Source organism: Ctenocephalides felis, unplaced genomic scaffold (assembly GCF_003426905.1).
Source record: "Ctenocephalides felis isolate EL2017-DRISC unplaced genomic scaffold, ASM342690v1 CF-g0.4_SCAFFOLD_01492, whole genome shotgun sequence".
Classification (NCBI taxonomy): Eukaryota; Metazoa; Arthropoda; class Insecta; order Siphonaptera; family Pulicidae; genus Ctenocephalides; species Ctenocephalides felis.
This window is the reverse complement of record NW_020537646.1, coordinates 27642851-27663368: the sequence shown is the minus strand read 5'-3', so window position 1 is coordinate 27663368 and position 20518 is coordinate 27642851. Positions and strand designations below refer to the sequence as shown.

Sequence of the window (20518 nt, the reverse complement as noted above, 5' to 3'; positions counted from 1 at the left end):
TGATAATTTGTTGTTCTCCTTCAAGTGCAATTTCTAAAGCAAGCACAGAATTTTATTTATTGCGTGGAAACCGCTGAGATATGAGTTATAAGGATATAATCGTATTCAAAAGAAAAACAACATTAAATGCATCTGAAACAGCAAGAAGGAACAACAGAGAACTTTTGCAGTACGCCGACAATGCAGCACAAAAGCTCACATTATTCTGTGCAATTCCTTCAGAATATATATAACGTGAGGTAGACACCTTTTGTAAAATGCATATGAAAATTCCTGGGGCACTTAAATTCTTTTTATTTCGACCAGTACGCTTTCTCCATATTTCATATTTCTCTGAAGCGGTTTTTCCTTTTTGAGTTGTTGTTAATTTGATAAAAATCTCAAATCCACAAAAGGATTTTTCTCATAATGACTGCTTCAACAAGCGCTCTTTGAAATCTTCTTATTCCAAGCAGGGCAGATATTCTGTCTTTGCTATTTCATGGTTATGATTCTATTCGAATGTATTTTTTTTGTTCTGGCTATTCGTTCGTTCTATTTTATAACATAAGGCTCGGAAATGTCTATTGAAGTTCATGAATATGAGATACTCAGATGAAGTGCTTTATTAATTTGAACGTCTGAACTCTTATTCCAATTTGTATGAATGAACCTAAAGTTCAAATCACAAAAAATGGAATAAAAAATAGATTATCTGCTTTTTCAAAAATATCTGAACCTTGATTGAATAATAAGGTATTATATATAAGTTTATAGAGGACCGTATTAGTAACTAGTGAATGCAAGATATTTGTTTCAGAACATATTTAAATATTTAGTATGTTTTTTGTTTATATAATATTAGACTTTATGCAGTGAACTTATAACTCAGCTTTATTTCTTGAACTGATAAATGAAATATAATATACAGTTATTATTACTGTTCTATAATTTTATCTCATCCATTATCAAACTTTAAATGACTACTACTGGGTAGCATTTTGAAATCTTATATTTACACATACGTTACCAAAATTACTGAATGCCTTGCCAGGTGGATTGTAATTACATGGAAATAACAAAAATCTTAAACTGATATTTTAATTGTAACTATGATAATTGTTCTATAGATTATTTTATACTTTATATACTGTTGGTGATAGTTTTTTTACTATCTCTTTTATTTACAACTGTCCAGTTAAGGACATTTAATAAATTTGTGGCATTTACAATAGTAAAGAGACATTGTATACTAAAAGTGCATGTTGGAAGAACAACTCAATAATTGTTTTCCCATTCGATATAATATTCACAATATTTTATTGATAATTATATAATTTTAACTATTTACTTATAAAATATTTTCTTATAAATAATGACTAAGTTATTTCCATTTTTTAACAGGAGAGTATGACTTAAATCCAGTGGCGCTTTTCTTTTCAATCTTATTGTTAAAAGATGTATTCACGAATATTACAATAGAGTATAAAATGTGATAGTAGCTGGTTTAACATGAATATTTTTTAATAAATTTAAAAAAATAAATAAAAAAAAAATTTTTTTAATACGAAAAGTATAATTACTCAGCATTATCCAGAACGTATTTAACTAATTTATTATAAACCACTTTTTAATTTAACATATCATGTGTGTGCAATGTTATCTAATGTCCTCTTATCTAATATTATCTCTTTATAATTGATATTGATATTATCACTAGAACAATTTTCATTCCTGTATTGAGTATATTATATTTTGTAAACTGAATAGGTTATATTAGATTTCTCATTTATTTTTGAAAGATATAATTATGAACATTACATATGTATTACATACATTAGTAAATGGTTTTAAATGAGAAGGATTCCGCTTGTTTCAGAACATGTTTACGTAATTTTTCTTAATAATAATCATAATCAATATGGATTCTGAATTGTAATTAAAAATAGCATCAATTTTTTATTTTCAAGTTTACCCTAGGAATATTTATTTAGTTATATATAAAGTTAAAATTATAACTAAATGTATTAGAATAAATTTTATTACACTTCATAAGGTGTTTCATGGTGTATCGTTAAGCACACTTTTTTGACTGGTCGTCAGTTTAAACAACCGCTCTGGATAACCTGATATCATGCAGTAGTGATATCAATGTTTACTTAAAAATATTGATGAAAATTTTGTTTGCAATTTAAAATAGCTTATTTTGTGCACTGCGATGTGAAACGGCAATGAGATATCTCTTGCAGCATTCTTGCCTGGATCGAGTTCGAGTTCTACTCAGCTCACGAAACTGCCCTAGAGCAGTACTATCCATTCTTATAATTATACTTTATACATTATTGGTGTTATACTTCATTTTCAACTACTTTTAGAAAATATATTTACCAATACTACAAAATATTTTGTAATAATGTTCAGAGTGCGCTCTTTTTGCTTTTTTCTCTATTGCAGTGAATAATTTTAATTAATTAAAGAAAGAAAATAAATGACCTTCCATTTATTCTGAGTGCACCAACTCATTTATAAGAATCTAGCGCTGTGTTCTCAGTTATGTTCTACATAATATTTAGTGATTTTTTTGTAGAAATGGTTATAATATATTTAATATTATATTCATTTAAGAAAAGAAACAATTTACAGTACGTGGAGGTTTATTTATATGATGGTCGTAGATAGTATTTGGCCGACAACCGCGCACCGACTGGCGCACCAACTCCGGCTTGATATATTAACGTGTAGTTTGGTTTATATATCACATTTTAATTAATTATTCTTGCTAGCACAAATACTCATTGCACTTTGTCTGTGTTACTTGTCACTATAAAACAACCGTAGACCTACATACGAAATTCGTGCCTGAATTTAGGTATAATGTACACAAGAAGGTGTTGTTGTAGAAATATTATTTTTTATTATTAATTTTCAAATTACGACTACATACAGGCTAATATTGTACAAGACTATAGTTTGCAGTCTCTAGAAATCGACAATTTTTTTTTTATAAAAACTTAAGACTAGAATGTCCTATAAATCTCGCTTTTCAAACTAAGGCAGTAAATTTATATTTTTTTATCAATTACTTTATTTACAACTGTCCAGTTAAGGACATTTAGTAATTTTATTGATTTATAATTCTGTCATAATAGAGAAATTATATTTGTGTATCATAATGAAATGAGTTGAAAAATAACTCAATAGTTGAATAAATATTTAAAGCAACTTAATTAACACTATTGCTAATAGGTTCGCCATGTGATTTATGAAAGCTATAAAACCATTTTAGAAATTTGTTTTTTTTTATTTAAATTAAAGACTGCATTAGAACATGATTAAACAACATAATTCCTTAACATATTACATAATTCTACCTTTCTATAAATTAAAAAAACATCGATTATTTAAATTAGCACTTTAGCTAATTTACTTTCGTTGTCTGCAAAGTTTCCACGATCTCCAATTAATGGAAATAAAATTTGCAGTATTATAATCGAAGAAAAAATGATAATTTTTAATAATTTTTGTTAAGTTTTGTTAAGATTTGTGTCAATGTGTAATGTTTAATAAAAACATATAGTATGAAACAACCCTTTCGCTAAGAGCGTCATTTATAGACGACATCCACCACTTGTGTTTAGGAATGTTTCCTATAGAACGTTCTGATTATGAGACAAATTTTGCTGCAATATTTTTGAACTAGTATATTTATAATATTTATTTGTTATTGTGGTTTTATAATTGATTTTTTTATATTAACTTGCCTACCTTAGTGTAAGTTAAAGTAATCGCGAATAATCGAAAATGAAATTGTTTGCATATCTTAACGTTTCAAAGATTTCTGAATATTTTGGCCAACCTTAGAAAATTGGGTGTATATGTGCGCTTGTGTGTATGTGTATGTTCGGATACAATTTTTTGTTCATGATTTCAAGAGCACAGATCTACCGACGTGAATGCACAAAAACATTTTATTTCTATTGATGGGAAGACCTGATGATCAGTTTTTTGCAAAGGCGGGTATCCAGCGGCTTCAAAAATTCAATAAAATAACAATATTTCGACTTCTCACTAATTACAATATGAAAAATATTATTATATTTATATATATTATTTTATCACTTCCATAACAGATACTTTTTAATTTCTCATTTAGAATTTTAGTTGAATGAACAATATACAAATATTTATTTACTAATTTAATCACGTATTTTCTTCTAGAAACAGTTGAAAAAAGCCATTTTTGCGGTCAAACATGATCATTAGACATATGCAAATTAAATTGTGAGATATTTTATAAAGATTTTAATAATAAGTACAAATTCTGCTTACACTTTTATGGGTTTCGTGCCAATATTTATAATGTTGTACAGGTAAACTTGCAGTAACAAATAATGTTGTAAAATATTATATATACCGTCATTTAGTTTTTTAATTGATATCTACCATAAATGTTTTATATGCCTATCAAAGTTACATTCTAAACATATCATTAAATAGTTAGTTGTAAAACATGTATTTCATTGAATAGTTTCAATTACATTATATAGTTGAAATGAGCTTATTACCCAAGGTTATTATACTTTAATAATGTTTATAAATATTATTATACATTTTATTTTAATAATCAGTAAAATTAAATAAATTTTTTTTTCTTTCAGCTTTATCCGCTGTTGGACCTAGTAGTAGAGTAATACCACATGAACCAGAGCAATGGAATAGAGGTAAGCAAATTTTTTTTTTATATTAACATATCTACACACTCAGAATAAATTACTGAAAACAAAAATCAGTTCGAGAAATATCAATAATTAAAAAAAGATCGACAAATATTAAAATTCAACATATAGTCACCATTGAAAGTACCCACCAGAGAGTTGGCTTATTCTTGTGGTATATGTACTTATAGAATTTGAGAGCTTCATTAATACTAGTTTTGTACTAGATTTTCCCGCAATACTTCACCCTTAATCCCCTCTAGTGCTCTTGCCGTAGTCCGTTCTTCGTTATTATACTTTTTTCGTTAAGGGGCGTTTTTGTTCCTCTTTTAGAATCCCATTTCAATTGATCAATTGCTCTCAGTTCAAACGATAAAAATGTTCGACGCTTTATTCAGAGATACTCGCAATGTATATAGATGGAGCATTGTGCAATTAATGTGTTTTATGTCCGTATGTCCTATTAAATAGCATCGAACAAATATGTTTATATGTATATATAAAATAAACCTATACATACACACTTACAAAATACCAATATATTTTGCAAAACGCATTGCAAACTGTAGTGTGCAATATGTGCACATAAAAAATTATAAAAAGGTAACCAATTTAATTTTAAACTGACTTTATCGTTCTGTATTGCAGAACACAGGATGTATTTATAAATTGATAAATATAAATACCGAATTGTGCACACATACATTCTATATGCTTTTTAAACAATTGCAATTTTATTGAATGCAAAAATACCATTTAAAAACATTTAGTACATCAACAACTAACAATTCACTTTTGGGTGGGGTTTGATTTTTTGAATAATGTTGTGTGTTAACACCGTTGGTTAGACACCGTGGTCTAATAAAATTATATATATATATATATATATATATATATATTTTAATAATCTTTATACATGATACCAATAAAGAAACCCAATAATTTTATTGCACTATTTCAAAGTATCAAATATCAAATTATCTTATATTGTGAGTTATCCTTTCCATAAATAGTACATCAATCATTATTTCGTCCTTCTAAGAAATTATGTTCTCTAAATCGGACGCACCTAAATCACAGTTGAATATTATTAGCTTGGATGATGAATGTAAGGAGTAGTCGCCTGACCAATCATAAAAACAGACCGATCAGAAAAATGATATAAAATTATTTAAACTTTGTAAATTAGTATCAACTGAAACTATAACGAAATAAGATTGGTAATAGCTCAAACTTTATCTAACTGTAAGTAACAAGTACTATCTAAACGTTCAACGAAGTAACTTACATGTTTCAACATTCAACGTTCAACATTCACACGTATAACATTATATATCAATCTTTAACGACGTATAATTTTATCTAATTATACAACAATTTTAAACTGAACATAATATCTTTATTCTGTCTGCTATAACACCTAATTACATCTTATCTTTTGGCATTATACGCAAAAAGTGTACTATTTCAATATTTCAGCATTTTGTTGGATCACAAACTTCTTATACAATTCCGTTATCAACTAATATAATCTGATCTAAACTATTTAAACTAATATAATCTATTCACTACAAAATTGGTCCAAACGAACCGGATCAATTCAATTCATATCAATGTGTGACAGTGAGTTTTCAATATGAGACTAGAATGGTCATCATAATTAGCACAAAATATTCAATAGTAACTTTTAACGATTATGAAGTGAGTCAAGAAAATTTATTGAAGCGAATTTTATTTGATCAAATTATTGATAATAATTGATAATATATTGCAGATCAAAACAGTTTTAGAAACTTTCGTAAAAAACTTTTGTCCAACTAGAATTTGAAAAACGACAAAATGCATATTTTTAGATTATAAACCACTTAACCTCTGAATAAATCCTCTTCATCATGGAATCAAGATTAATTTTGCAGCAAAATATTTATTTAATTGCTGATGTTGAAACTCAAATTATTATCTTGATTCTATGATGAATAAATATTATAGAACAGCCCACTTGGATTTAATTAGAGGTTAAGTGGTTTACAAATATTCTTATGTGTCATAATATTTGAGTTCAAGAATACTATACATATGGCGCAACAATTTACTTAATGACGTATGTTAATAACAAATATAAGATACTTTCAATTGGCGTGCGCTCTATAAAAATGTTTATATTGAGAGCTAATACTATCAGAGATTCATTTTTTATTTATTTGGAAGCATTAGCGCCCTAGGGAGCAAAGAAATTCGAAATGTCCTTGTTAAGGACCACCCTAATATATATATATATATATATATATATATATATATATAAGCTAATTTTTAGTATAAATTGATATTTTGCATGTATAGTTTTACTCAAACCCAACTTATATTTTTCAAGATAATTTTTAAAATAGTCAATCACAGCCATAAGTGTTACAATATAGAATGATTATGAAAAGCATTATGAAGAAAATAGGTAAATTTATTTTAAACTGCTTATTTCAAAAATATGTTTGATTCATTTTGGAAAAAATCATCTTTGAAAAATCAATTATATAATTTAAGTCAATAAAATTCAACAAATATTACTGACAATGAGTACTCCGTATATTACAACACAAAAATGTTTTCTCATTCAATTTTCTGTACATAAATTTTAAAATATATTTAGTGCTTGCATGTACAAACATATTGTTATAACTATATTTCTTTAGCCGAACAAACAAGCCCGGCTCTATATTTTTCACAATTTAATTGTTTAAAACATAAAATACGAGCTCCATGCTATTCGGAGCTTCCCGCATTGAAAACTTTATACACTCCTGCTAACCCACACACGGGCTAGTTCGGGCGAACACGTGACCGGTTATTATTTTTCCACTTGACGCGGAAACCATTTTTCAACCAGCAGCGCCGCCGTACTCCAGTCGCCGGGAAATCGCTGGAAATCGTCGAATCCGGAAGAAAATAACGAAGCCATGTCGTGTTTTGCATTTTTCTGGCACATGTGCGCATATTTCGTCGAAACGGGCGGCTTTCTTTTTACTCGTTTCCTGTTGTTGCGTTTTGTTTCATTTTTTCCTCAGGGCACACAGCAGTATTGTTTAATTCTTGAGATACAATAGTAATTGATTGTTATGAACTAAATTTGAAGTATCTTTTTAATATTTTTGTTAAAAAATTATTTTAAATATATTTATAATTACTATATTTTTTACTTTGACCTGTTAATAGAGCAGCACGCATAAAGGCGCCTTCAAAAATGAAGTGCGTATGAGTCGTATATTTGGATCGACTATTAAACTTGTACTAGTTTTGTGCTTTTTTATAAAAATATTAATAATCAATATGTATTTTATTTTTATTCCTTTAGTATCAATAGAATATAAACATATGAAATAATAGAAACAACACACACCCGGTTAACCGATTAAGTAAGCACTGGATGTACGTGCGTATTAATTTTTTTCTACAATAGCCTAAGTAAATTCGTATTTCTCAATACATTTCTTATTGTAAATCTATAATACGAAAGTATAGTTATTTTTGCACACATTTAGCTTGATTACAAATCCATTTACCTTTTTGAAAAATTAATTAATATTTATTACTGACCATATAATCCGCATTAATACGAATCGTAGGTAAATCCTACATTGTGTATATAAATGTAATAAGTTTATATTTCATTATGAGCTTAATTCATTCTCATTGAAAGCTTTTCCTTCCAGAGCTTTGATAATTTATAATATATTTTAATTTATAAGTGAGTATTTATTTAGTCGCTATACTGGGCACATATTATAATCTAGCACATTATTACTCCAACTATTTTGATGAATTAATTTATTTTTATATGTCGATTGTTGTTAAGAATTCAAGCGTTTGTACGGATTACATAAGTTTATTTTTGAAATGTTGTAAATGTAAATGGGATCATAGGAAACATAATTAAGGCAATTGGATAGTGCCTTAACACATTATATGTAATGAGTAAGTTTTAAATAAATATTAATACGTGAACTTTTTACTTCTCGTAGGTTAAGTTCTAGTCTTTGCACAACAATCTGATGAAATTAATTTTAGAGTCTTCTGAACATTTAGGCATACCTTAGAAAAAATAAATGTTTATGTGCGTGTTTTTTTCTAGCGAAGGAAATACATTTACGCATAGCAAACTAAGTCTTTTGTCTGGGTATGTTAGACTCAATATCAATAATACCAACAAAAACCGTTTTTGCTCCGACAAAAAGGGGAGGCTTTAAAATATAATGAAAATTACACTTAATAAAACATTTATCCTAATCGGCCTCATTAGTTTTTCTTTTTTTCGAAGATTGCAAAATGTATGTTTGGATACATTTTTGTCCATGATTTCGCAAGCACAGATCAACCGACTAATCATTTATGAATTTACATGTTCAATTACGGTACGAAAAGTTCTAGCAATTTGCCTTATGGCAAAATTCCATATTCACTAGTGTCGATCGCTTAAACCTCTTTTATCACATATTTGACAATGAGCACATACACATTTGGTTAATGTTTTTTGTTTCACTTTGATTATTTTTAGCAAATTTGCTTTATAGCATAATTATCAGAAAATTTTATTACCAACTTGTAATTTTCATCCAAGACTGATCAATACCCAGAACAGAAATATAATATTGACATTTTATCTTTCTATCATGTCTATTTTAAATCCATCTATATGTCAGCTGCCTGTTTAAATATTTAATATTCCATCTATTAATCTATTTATCTGGCTGTCCATTTTTAATAATCCCCTGCACATTTCTGCGTAAATTGAAAGAATGAATATACATATACATATATATATATATATATATATATATATATATTATATATATATTTATATATATATATATATATATATATATTTATATATATATTTATATATATATATATATATATATATATATATATATTAGAGCGGGTCGATTTGTATGAGTAAGAAAAGTCGCTTAGGCACATATGATTTTCGGATTCTAGTGATCAAAGTAAGATACTTTGCTGAAGAAACCATACCTCTAAAATGAATTTTGATGTTTTGTGCATTGACCCAAAAATAAGGGTTGATTTTGGATTTTTTTTGAACGTATGTAATGTAATAAAATACAAACTAATTTTTGTTTTTCATATAATATACTTTTTTAATGTGTGTGTTCAAAACAAGAATGAAATAGGGTTACAGTTATAGACGCTGATATTTAGTATAAATAGCTAAATATTTATGGAAAGACATAAGATAATTTTTATCTTATGAAATATAAATTCAATAATATAATATAATTCAATTCATTTCATTTCCTTAAGCTATTAAACATAACAAATTTGAAAAATACTTAAAATTAAATAAAAATAATGTACATCAAGGAATTCAGTATAGTTGTATACTTTTCTAATATTTTAGGTAGCATGACGAAATTGATCTCATATTTAATTTATTATCGTCAATACAAAAAAATTCATAATATTTTGATTTTTAACAAAGATTTTATTTGGTTTAATTGATAAATCTAGAACAGATTATGAATGTTGTAAATTATATCCTATAAATGCATATTTTTGTACTCATGTAATATTAATTTAAATTTATTTTTAAATATCAACTTATTTATACTCGCAAGGAAGTAATATACTTGACTCAAGCTGAAAAAGTTTAAATTTGAGTTCAAAAACAATTTATTCCGTTGTATAATACATGGTATATGATCATAATCTTCTGGTCTCTAATAAGTCTAATAATTTTTTATAATATGGTATAGTTAATTTAATAACTATATAAAATTATATTTAATTTAATAACTATATAAATTTAATTTTAGTTATTTCATAACTATATAAAACTATATAAAATTATTTAAAACTATAAAATAGAAAAACAGATATTTACATGGAGCAAAAATAGTGCGCTATGATTCTTTCTATAACTACTTGCCTGGTATTGTATTCCATATTCTTGCAATGTAATTTGGGCCTTGGCAAATGAAATATTATTTATAAAAGCCAAGTTAAAACTTTGAACGTAAATATTCGTGTAGAGTCTTTAGCACATAAGTTGTGAGTTAATAGTGTAATTCGCGACGACTCCAATAAAAATACTCTTAAGTTCTACTTTAGCCAAGCGCTTTACACATTGCAAAGTGCACGCGAAGAAAACTTGGATTAGACGTAGAAATATAAATAGGTAATTACGCTCTGATACAACATCATGCAGTTTTATAGAAAACAAGTTCTCAACATTTGATCTTAAATGCCAGAGCCATTGTTCAATTTACAGTAATTACGTCAAACTTTGGACAATTGTGAATAATTGTAACACTTGACTAAATAGAATTTCAACTAAGGCCAGGAATTCAATCTTGTATGTGATACATATAACGTATATAATTAACTATAGGATATAGTTGCAATTTTTTTAAAATGTTTTTTTAATATATAACGTATTTGGTATAAAGATCTAATAGCACAAAAATCTCATACATTCCTAACAAATTTCCAGCTGAATTTTTTTGCCAATCATATTTCTATGACATTTGTACTAAAAGCTTCATCTTATGCTTTGTAAAAATGACATTCTATATTATCTGCATGCCCCAAGATATTTTCTCTATTTCTTGAAAGATGTGAATAAATCAGTGTTTGCTTAAACCTTCACAGTTCCAAGCAAAATTCCAAAGTCCATAGCAATCTGAGTTCAAATAGATTGATCTTTTTAAAGGATTATCATGCAAATGCACGCTTTTACTACAAAATGCTTGAGAACTGTAATTTTTATAATATACTTAAATATAACTATTTTAGAGCAGAGAACTACCCTAAAGCTTATAAATAAGAAACTTGAGATTGATTTCATAAGCTCTGAATAAATGGTCCAGTTTGAATAAATTTTTTCTCTGAACTTCTACGTTCATATTTTAGCTTGAAAATTTGTTTAAGAATATCTATCCATATCATGTTTGTGAGTTTTTTTCAGTTTTGAAACCTATCTTAATATAACCTAACTTACCCCTGTATATAGTTAAAACTATTGACTATTTTTCTCTTATAAAATTATGAAATAGTCGTCTATCTTGCAGAACCACTTATTATGCATAACGGCTGAATCAAAAGTACTTAGGATTCTAATATTCCTAATTATTTTTAGGATTTATAGTGTTCTAATATATAAAAAAAAACATCTGAAACATTTTTGATCAAATTTTTAGAATGGCAGGAAGTCACAAACTTCAATTTTATTTTTAAAATCAAATACAATAGTATATATTTACCATCTTGGATTCTGATAGAAAATACGATATGTTATTGTTACTCTTATGTTTTTTGATATTCTAAGTGATTCTGATTTGTTTGACACTAAAAATTGGGATTTTGTGGGTCAAAATTAGATATTTTTCAGATAATCGTCAAAGTTTTTGAACCAATTATTTAAAATTCGATAAGGACTGGCATTTCTTTGGAACTAGAAAAAAATGACTAATTTGCTGATCCACATTTTTTTAATTCATTAATTAAAAATTATTAAAAAAATTAACTTCCCGTAGAGTGGGTTATTATAATTGTCCAAAAATCCAAAAATCTCCAAAAGGTTTAGAAGGTTTCTTAATATTTTGGCATACCTTAAAAAAATGGATGTGTCTATATGTATGTATGGATACAATTTTTGTCCATGTTTTTGGGCGCACGGATCAACCAACTTGAATGTTTCAAAAAACATTCGATTCGTATTAACAGGAAGATGTGCTGATTAGTTTTTGGTAAATGCAGGTCCAGCCGTTTTGAAGATATCGAGCAAAATGTGCAAAAAAAAAATCAGTTTTTGAGCACACTAAACATCCTATTTGAATGATTCTAAACACTTTCTGTTTGTGTTGACAAAACAATTGCTTTTGCTAAAGAAAAAAAAATATTCCGAAAATATTCCAGATTTTAATTCTAGCTAAAGTTTTAATTTCACTTATATACTTCAAATAAATCATTTTATTTAAACTTAAAATTAAATTTAAACTTATTAATTCAGTTTATATAATTTTTATGAATATCAGACTATGTCCTTTATTTTACATCCAATTGATTAGGATTTGTTTATTTAGGTACGGGAAGTTCCAGCAACTTGCCTCATGGCACGATTTCCTACACCAGTTAGTTATACAGAAAAGTAGATCATAAGATAACATAGCATTGTTAGATATTATGATGATTAAAGTTCAAAGATCGGCGAGTTTTTTTTTATAGACATATCATTGAGATACTCAAGTCATTTTGCTGTAACCAATTTCGTATTTAACATAGAAACATCTTTATAAAACAAAATTTGCTTCAAAAAAGTTAAAAAGCTGAATGGCCAAGTTGAAAAATGCATGAGAATAAAATGATTGTTGGAGCTCTTTGCTATTTTATGGTGCATTTTCATTACAAAAACTTTAAACTGACTGAAATTGATTACAAATAACCCATTGCTTAATTGTATGCACCTAAACCGAACCCATAATAGCGCTATTCTCTCGCCTTAATTAATGCCTAAAACAACTGTATCAAAACACGTCGTCTCGGGCCACAACTTTTTGCCGATATCTGGGAAGCAGCCAGTGTTCATTGTTTTTGCTTCAAGATTGTGACTGCATTAAACTTAGATTGCTTCAGATGAAGTTCGGTATCTAGTGCAATTTCTAGAATGCTATTTGTACGTCTGTATACATTCTCTTCTGTACACATATGTATAATACCGAGTGTGTAACTTGGCTCGGATATGTGTGAAGAAGACGCAGGCATTTGTATACATTTGACGGGTTCGTGTGTGAAATACTTTACATAGAAGTGTATGTTAATGTGTGATGTGTGCATGAGTGCATTCTATTGCATTGTTGATGTGAACCGTATATAACTTGAGGGAAATTTTCCGATAGTTTGTGACGTTTGGGATATTTATTGTTCTAGGTGGTAATTGCTTTAAATGTCTTGTATCGGGATGTAATTTAATCACTTTGGATAATACTTGATTAAAAAACTATACTAGTTGGTATTTTGTATTTTGCCTTGAGAGAAGTTACATGAACTTCGGGATATGTGTAAATAATCGACTTGATCAATAAAATCTAAATTAATTTATGAGTGATTAAAAGTATTCCCAGTAGATTTATTACACATAATTAAAAACGAACGATCGCGTTATCTCGAAGTATTTTCTAAAAGCAAATTTTTACAAATCAATATTTTTTATAATTGAGCCAGTTTTCGGAGACCCCAATGGTTTAGTATGCTCATTAAAACCAAGTACTGTATCGTTATACAAAGTAAAACGTCTAATTTTAATTTTAACAAACGTCAAAAAAAACTATTCATTTTCTTAAACGTTGATGTTTAAACGTTGAAATTAAAATACTTGTCGTACGGCCGTCATATTTCAGTAATTTCTATAAGACCATGATATATAACGACAAAAAAAGTTCCATTAAAATCGGCTTAGATATTTTTCTTCAACAGTTAATTCCAAGAAAACGGCTCGGTATATTTTCACCTAAAACTAATCAGTATCATTCCCAACTAATATCTTTCGAACAGATTTTGATTTTTTAAAATCGGTTCGGCAGGATGAGCTTAAATGTGGACGAAAGGTTTAACACTTTTTATCCAAATTACAAAGAAACGGTTACGCAGATCATCGCACAAAACTGACACACAATAGACCTCATTGAGATGCATCAAATGGCTTTTAAATTCCTAAAATCAGTTCGGACGTTTTTGAGAAAACGTCGATGAAAGGTCTAATTTTGATAAATGCCAAAAAACGATACTACTTTTTGCAAACTTTGACGAATTTTTAAAGCTAAACGAGTTGTCGTAGGTCTGTAATATTTTAGTATGATCTATAAGACTATGGTATCTACCGCCAAAAAAATCATAAGAATTGTCAAAACAAAAATTTAACACTATATTACAATAAAACGGCTCGGCCGATCTTTTCCAAAAACGAATCAGGTCGACTCCCAATATCTATCGAACGGTTTTTGAATTTTCAAAATTGATTCAGAATTGCGGGCTAAAACACGGACGAATTTTTTTTCACTTTTCTGCTATTAACAAAGAAACAACTTGGCTGATCGTAATGCTTTTACATTTTTGAAATCGGTCCAGTCGATTATAAAGGGAGTTGTCATTGTTATTGACATGTAACACATTAGACGTATTTCGTTATTAATACCTTCAATCAGTTATCATATCAAGTATATTTTGGTAAATAAAATCAAATTATCATTGTAAGTGAATTTCAATTTAAATTGTAATATTAGTCATTAATTTAATAGCAATTTGATCAATATATGGTTTATAAGTTTATATGGTTTTATTTTGAGATCATCCCTTAATCTGATGTTATTGAAATGCAACTCAGTAGCTAACCTGAGCTAACCACTTTCGAATATTTTTATCTAGATTTTTTTATCCAAAACCGGTAAAATTATATAATTTCCTTGATTTTGGATGAAACCATCATATAAAATTCAATCCCAAGGCTATTTTTATCTGATATTTTAATTAAAATTTGGCTAGTGGTGATGTATCCTGAAGTTGATATTTTTCTGGCAATAATATTAATTTTCCAGGGGATCATACCAATTATCGTCACAATATTATTAATTTATCATTTTTTCATTATATGCGTTGAGTTATTATACCAAATAATATGTTACCAAGCACTAAAATAACTATCTTTTAGGATTCTTTTTAACTTTTTAGTGTCATATGAAGATATAAAATAAGCTTCTTTCTTCTCCAATATCAACATGTATTTTTCATACACTGCACGTCTTACTGCCGCTTCCTATTATCATTTTTATGTGTTTGACGTTTATCAAATGATGCGAAAATTTGCATACTGTTCGTCGCCTTATAAACGGAGGTTACTCTATTGATAATATCTTTATATATTCTGTTTTACGCCCGATAAATAATATATATATATATATATATATATATATATATATATATAAAAATCTATAAAATGTTCTCATATTCTTTTACGAGCTGCTGTATTAATGAATTCATCACTCATAGTTGGATATTTATTTTTATGATTCCGTGCAGAAAGAGGTCAAACAAATATGAATTTTATTTATTTCGTTAGTGAGTCAGTCAGTTCAATTAGTTCACTTTTCTGCCATTTTATTATTTTTCAGATGATGGCAAAAGTGCTATATTTTGAATTTAAGATAATTGCTTAAATGCTGTTAGGATTAAGTGCACAAAAATTATTTTTCCTGTTAGATATTAATATTAGGCCAATTGTACGAACCAAAGTATGCCAAAACTGTTATATGTATAACAATCTCAAAATATTTGTATTAGTCTGAGATGAACCAATGTGCAATTGGTCCAAGTTAAAATTTGCATATTACTTTTACTTTATTTTTGCAATTACATGTTAATTGTTGTCTTGTATTATGACCAAGATTTTTGATAGATTGATCAAAAAATTGATTGATTTGGAAATTTGACTAATTTCATGCATACTGCAATGTATTTATAAGTTTTTATAAGCTTTAAGTTGTTAAAAAATTAAACAGTTTACACGTCTTATTTGAAAATTTATCAGGTATATATGAAATTGGTTTATGACTAAACTTTCATGATTGTTGTTGTTTTGTAAACTTTAATTCAACTTTTATTATTTTCATTTGTTTTCTGAAACTAATTCTAAAAATTTAAGCACTAATGTTGTTTTTGCCGACATAGTTTTTAGCAAACTATAACGATGTTATTATAACTGCATCTTTGAGACATTGCTGGATAACATGTGAGTGAAGTAACATTTTATGTGTAAAACGCCTGATCCATGCCTGGTCGCACAGAAAATACATGGAATTTGCTGTATTTAGTAGCTTTGCCATAACATTGGTCTATTTTACAAAATCGGTCCATAAGTTAAAAAAAGCAATTTTCAAAGGGTAAATTAATAGCTATTCGACCTCTGCTGGTAAATATTTCTATCAAAATACTAGATCAAAGTTATATGCAATAAAATATTTGTAAAATATATTCCAATTAAATTTACTGGATTTCATATTGGTTAAATAATGTAGCTATTACTTTGTAAAATACATTTAAAATTAAAAAAAGACGTTGGATCTGTTTGCCTCCGGGCTGTCTCTTCTCGCCTTGCTCATGAGGCAAAAAAGGACATATGAAAAACTTTAAGAACCTTTTTGCTAAAGAAAATTATTATTCAAAATTATATTTACTTCAAAGCAGTAGTTTTTTATACTTCAAACCATTTGGAATTTCAGAATGAACAATATGGTTTTATTATTTTTTAATATCGGGAAGAAGATAAATATTTTTGCCAGAAACAAAGTTTTGCCTACTTTGTATTATTTGGAGTCATTTTGAATCATTTGACACCAATAGCTGGACAAGTATTTGGGTATGCGTGCCAAATCTACCACCTATTTATTTATCATTTTTATAGAGATAGATAGGCCAACATTTTGAAAATTTGCCTGAAAAGATAATAATAATGTCAGTTTTAACTTTACTAAAATTATTTGAGTAGAAAGCTGTAACTTTAGTATTAACTAATTTGTTAACTACATATATTGGTGAAAACTTTTACATAGTTTCTGCGGAATAGTTAAGAACGCTGTTCTTTAATGAAATGGTTCTTACAAAATAATAGAAATAATTCTACGACCCAATTGCATTTAATTCTCAAAATTGGGTCAAAATAATTAAAATGACTTTGTCTTATAAATTCATATGACTGAAATATTACACAATGGCATTTAATAAGGCTTCCACTGTACAGCGCTAATTTAATTATAAAAGCAGAATGCGTAATGAATCGAGAAAACCCACAAATGATATTCGATATCCCACGCTGTAACTTTTGTCTCAGAAAGTTTTATTCTTGGCCGATAATAGAATTATGAATACAATTTGTAATACAACAAGAAAAAGTTGAATTTTTTTCATATCGGTAATTTGCTATCAAAAGATGAATGGTAATGAGGGCGAAGGATCGAGGAAATTGACGGCAAGTGGTTTGTATGTTTATTCATGAATTCTTTAATTGGGCGAAGAAGAAAATCGTTAAAGAAGCCCTCATTATTTACATTCAATGGGTGAAAAATAGATGAAATTTTTATTAACAAGCATCCTTTGAATTCGATGATTGAATGGAATTTTCTTGACATATTATTGACGTGCTAATAGTATTGTCGAAAAGAAAATTTTTGATATGGTATTATTGAAATGAGTCAAAAACAAAACCTCAAAATTTTTCAGCATTTTGATATATATATATATATATATATATATATATATATATATATATATATAAGTAAATATTCACCTGCTGACCAGTTGTGCAGAATCTGGTCCATTGATTTATGAGAGTATATAGGAATTGGACAAAATTAAATTTAATGTTATGTGCATTAAAATATTTATAATATTAATACGAATACTTTGTTTAAAAAAATACTTGCAACGGCTTTGTTACTATTCTCTAGTTTTAGGGAATGAATGAAATCTTTTTAAACTAATTGTCAAAAAACATCTTATTTAATGAAAAAACAAACTGAATAACAACACATGAAAATATTTGGCAAGCTGACTTTTATCCATTGATTTTACTGAATATCATCTGAATAAGCAAAAACAGATATGAAATATATGTTTCAATTAGAAAATACTGTAAGATTTGAAGAATTCAAGAAAATATTCTTATAAACATCAATTGAATACTTAATTCCATTACATTTCGAATGTTTCGAACAAAACATGGCATATTTTATATATGCTTATATATTTTATAATCAAAAATTCATAAGAACACACTTTGGCTTTGTATAATCTGTTTTCAATACTGTCATTTGTAACTGGTGAGATTATATTTGATAATTTAGGCACATTTGCCTTATTTGCCCATACATAATTTCATAAAATTTAAATTTGTTTTTAATAAAAATTATTGCTAAAAATTATGTCTGCTTCAAATTGATTTAATCGTTTATTTCAAAGCATTTAATATTTACGTATAAACAACAGTATTATTATTTATTAAAATAACTCTTATATGTGTATGCCAGAAAATCTAATATACTCTAGTTAACATCTAGCTTTGTTTGTGTCTCTTCAACCTTTTAAGTTATTCTGAATTCTTTGACACCCAAACTGGAAAAGTAATTTGTATGAACATGTGCGTGTATATGCGAGCCAAAACTTGATCTTTTGTCGACGTTTTCTCACAAACAGCTGCATCAATTTAAAAAATCTAAAAAATTAATAAGGACTATTATTGATTTAGCATTGCTACAGGATTCGCATTGTTTCTTCATATTAGTGCACAAATTCAAAGTTTTTTGTCCCGAAAAAAAGCACAAATTCCTGACTCGAATTTTTTTTCAGTCTCTTAAAATTGGTGTCTCAAGAAGCTGAGTGACTATATAATTTGAATGACGTTCTGGTTTTTGAAAATGTTTGAAACTGTTTATTTTTATAACTGTATTTATAAATTCATTTTGATTATCGTCGGATAATTCCTTATTGCTTATGAACCATGGATCATTAGTAATCTGTCTCAAAATTTAGAATCGGATTTAATTAATCGAAACTTAATAAGTGCTCCATAGATATCAGTTGGGAATTTTGCTGCTCAGCATTTAGTAAAGATCAGCCGAGCTTTTTTTATTATAGTTAATAACGGAAAAACAACTTGAAAAACTATTTATCAGAGATGACAAGACGATACAAAATCTTCTAAATGTATCGCCTATGTAGGTTTATTACACGTTTGCTATCAAATCTCAAAATTTAGTTATGGCTAATTCCGTGTAGTGCATTACATATTTATACTTCATCCTACATATATAATATTTTGTATAGTTATGTTATGTTTCACTGGGGCATTTGTACGTCTGCACAATATGTGTCCCGGCATGTCCCAGGAAACAATGTCTCATGCGCCTCACATTTAACACGGCGGCGGTCGCCGTGGAGTAGAATATATTTATGCGCGGGAGTCATATATGAATTCATGTTTTCGCGCTTTTGTGTTTATGTAGGGATGACAGAACCTAACATATTACTTACATCGATTTTGTGTCGAATTCATAGTGAATATCTGCTCTTATAGAAGTGTTGAGTCGGAATTTTGGCCTAGCGGCACAAGGTTCATGCGATTTTAGATAGGCCGTAAAAGAAAGACGAACATCAGTTTTACTATAATTTTATGACAAGTTAATTATTAATGTTTTGAGAATATAAAAAAATACAAATTAAAAATAGTTAAAGTTTTTATTCTCGAAGGCAATGAGATGGGGGGGGGTTCACAAAAATTGGCTCCTGACCATACCCATCATTATATTATATTAATAATCTAGAATATCGCAATTGTATGTTCGAATAACAAGTTAAAAAATGTTTTCTCAAAATAACGATTGTCTTAAAGATAAATATTTTTACTGTTTGATATTCTCGATTTTTTTTAAAAAAATAGCAAAGATCAAACTTTGGGGTGATCATTAGTTCATACTGAAAAGAAATTTATAAAAAAGAATTTGTTAAAATTTTAATTAAATCGGTCCAGTAGAAGTTGAGAAATTGTTTGGTATCGTATCAAAAAAGTCAGTTTTGAAAAAAACTCATTTAAAGTTTGGCTGAAGATGGAAAACGATGATTATCGGGGTCAAACAGCTTTATTCCCAAAAAGAATTCTGTAAAATCTTCCTGTGAACATGTTCTTGAACAGTGTTAAATTTTGTTAACATGCGAAAAAACAAAATCGATTTTTACACAATTAGACCAATTTTAGAATTTAGAACATCCTAAAG

At 27.7% G+C, this 20518-nt stretch overlaps 1 protein-coding gene across 1 annotated transcript in view; it reads left to right on the top strand.

The window, feature by feature from the left end:
- Nucleotides 1–20518, top strand: part of LOC113371104 (opioid-binding protein/cell adhesion molecule homolog) — a 353176-nt gene that overhangs the window by 55544 nt on the left and 277114 nt on the right. Inside the window, exon 2 of the mRNA XM_026611749.1 lies at nt 4638–4700. The gene's annotated coding sequence lies outside the window, so the exon portion shown is untranslated. The remainder of the gene's footprint in view (nt 1–4637; nt 4701–20518) is intronic.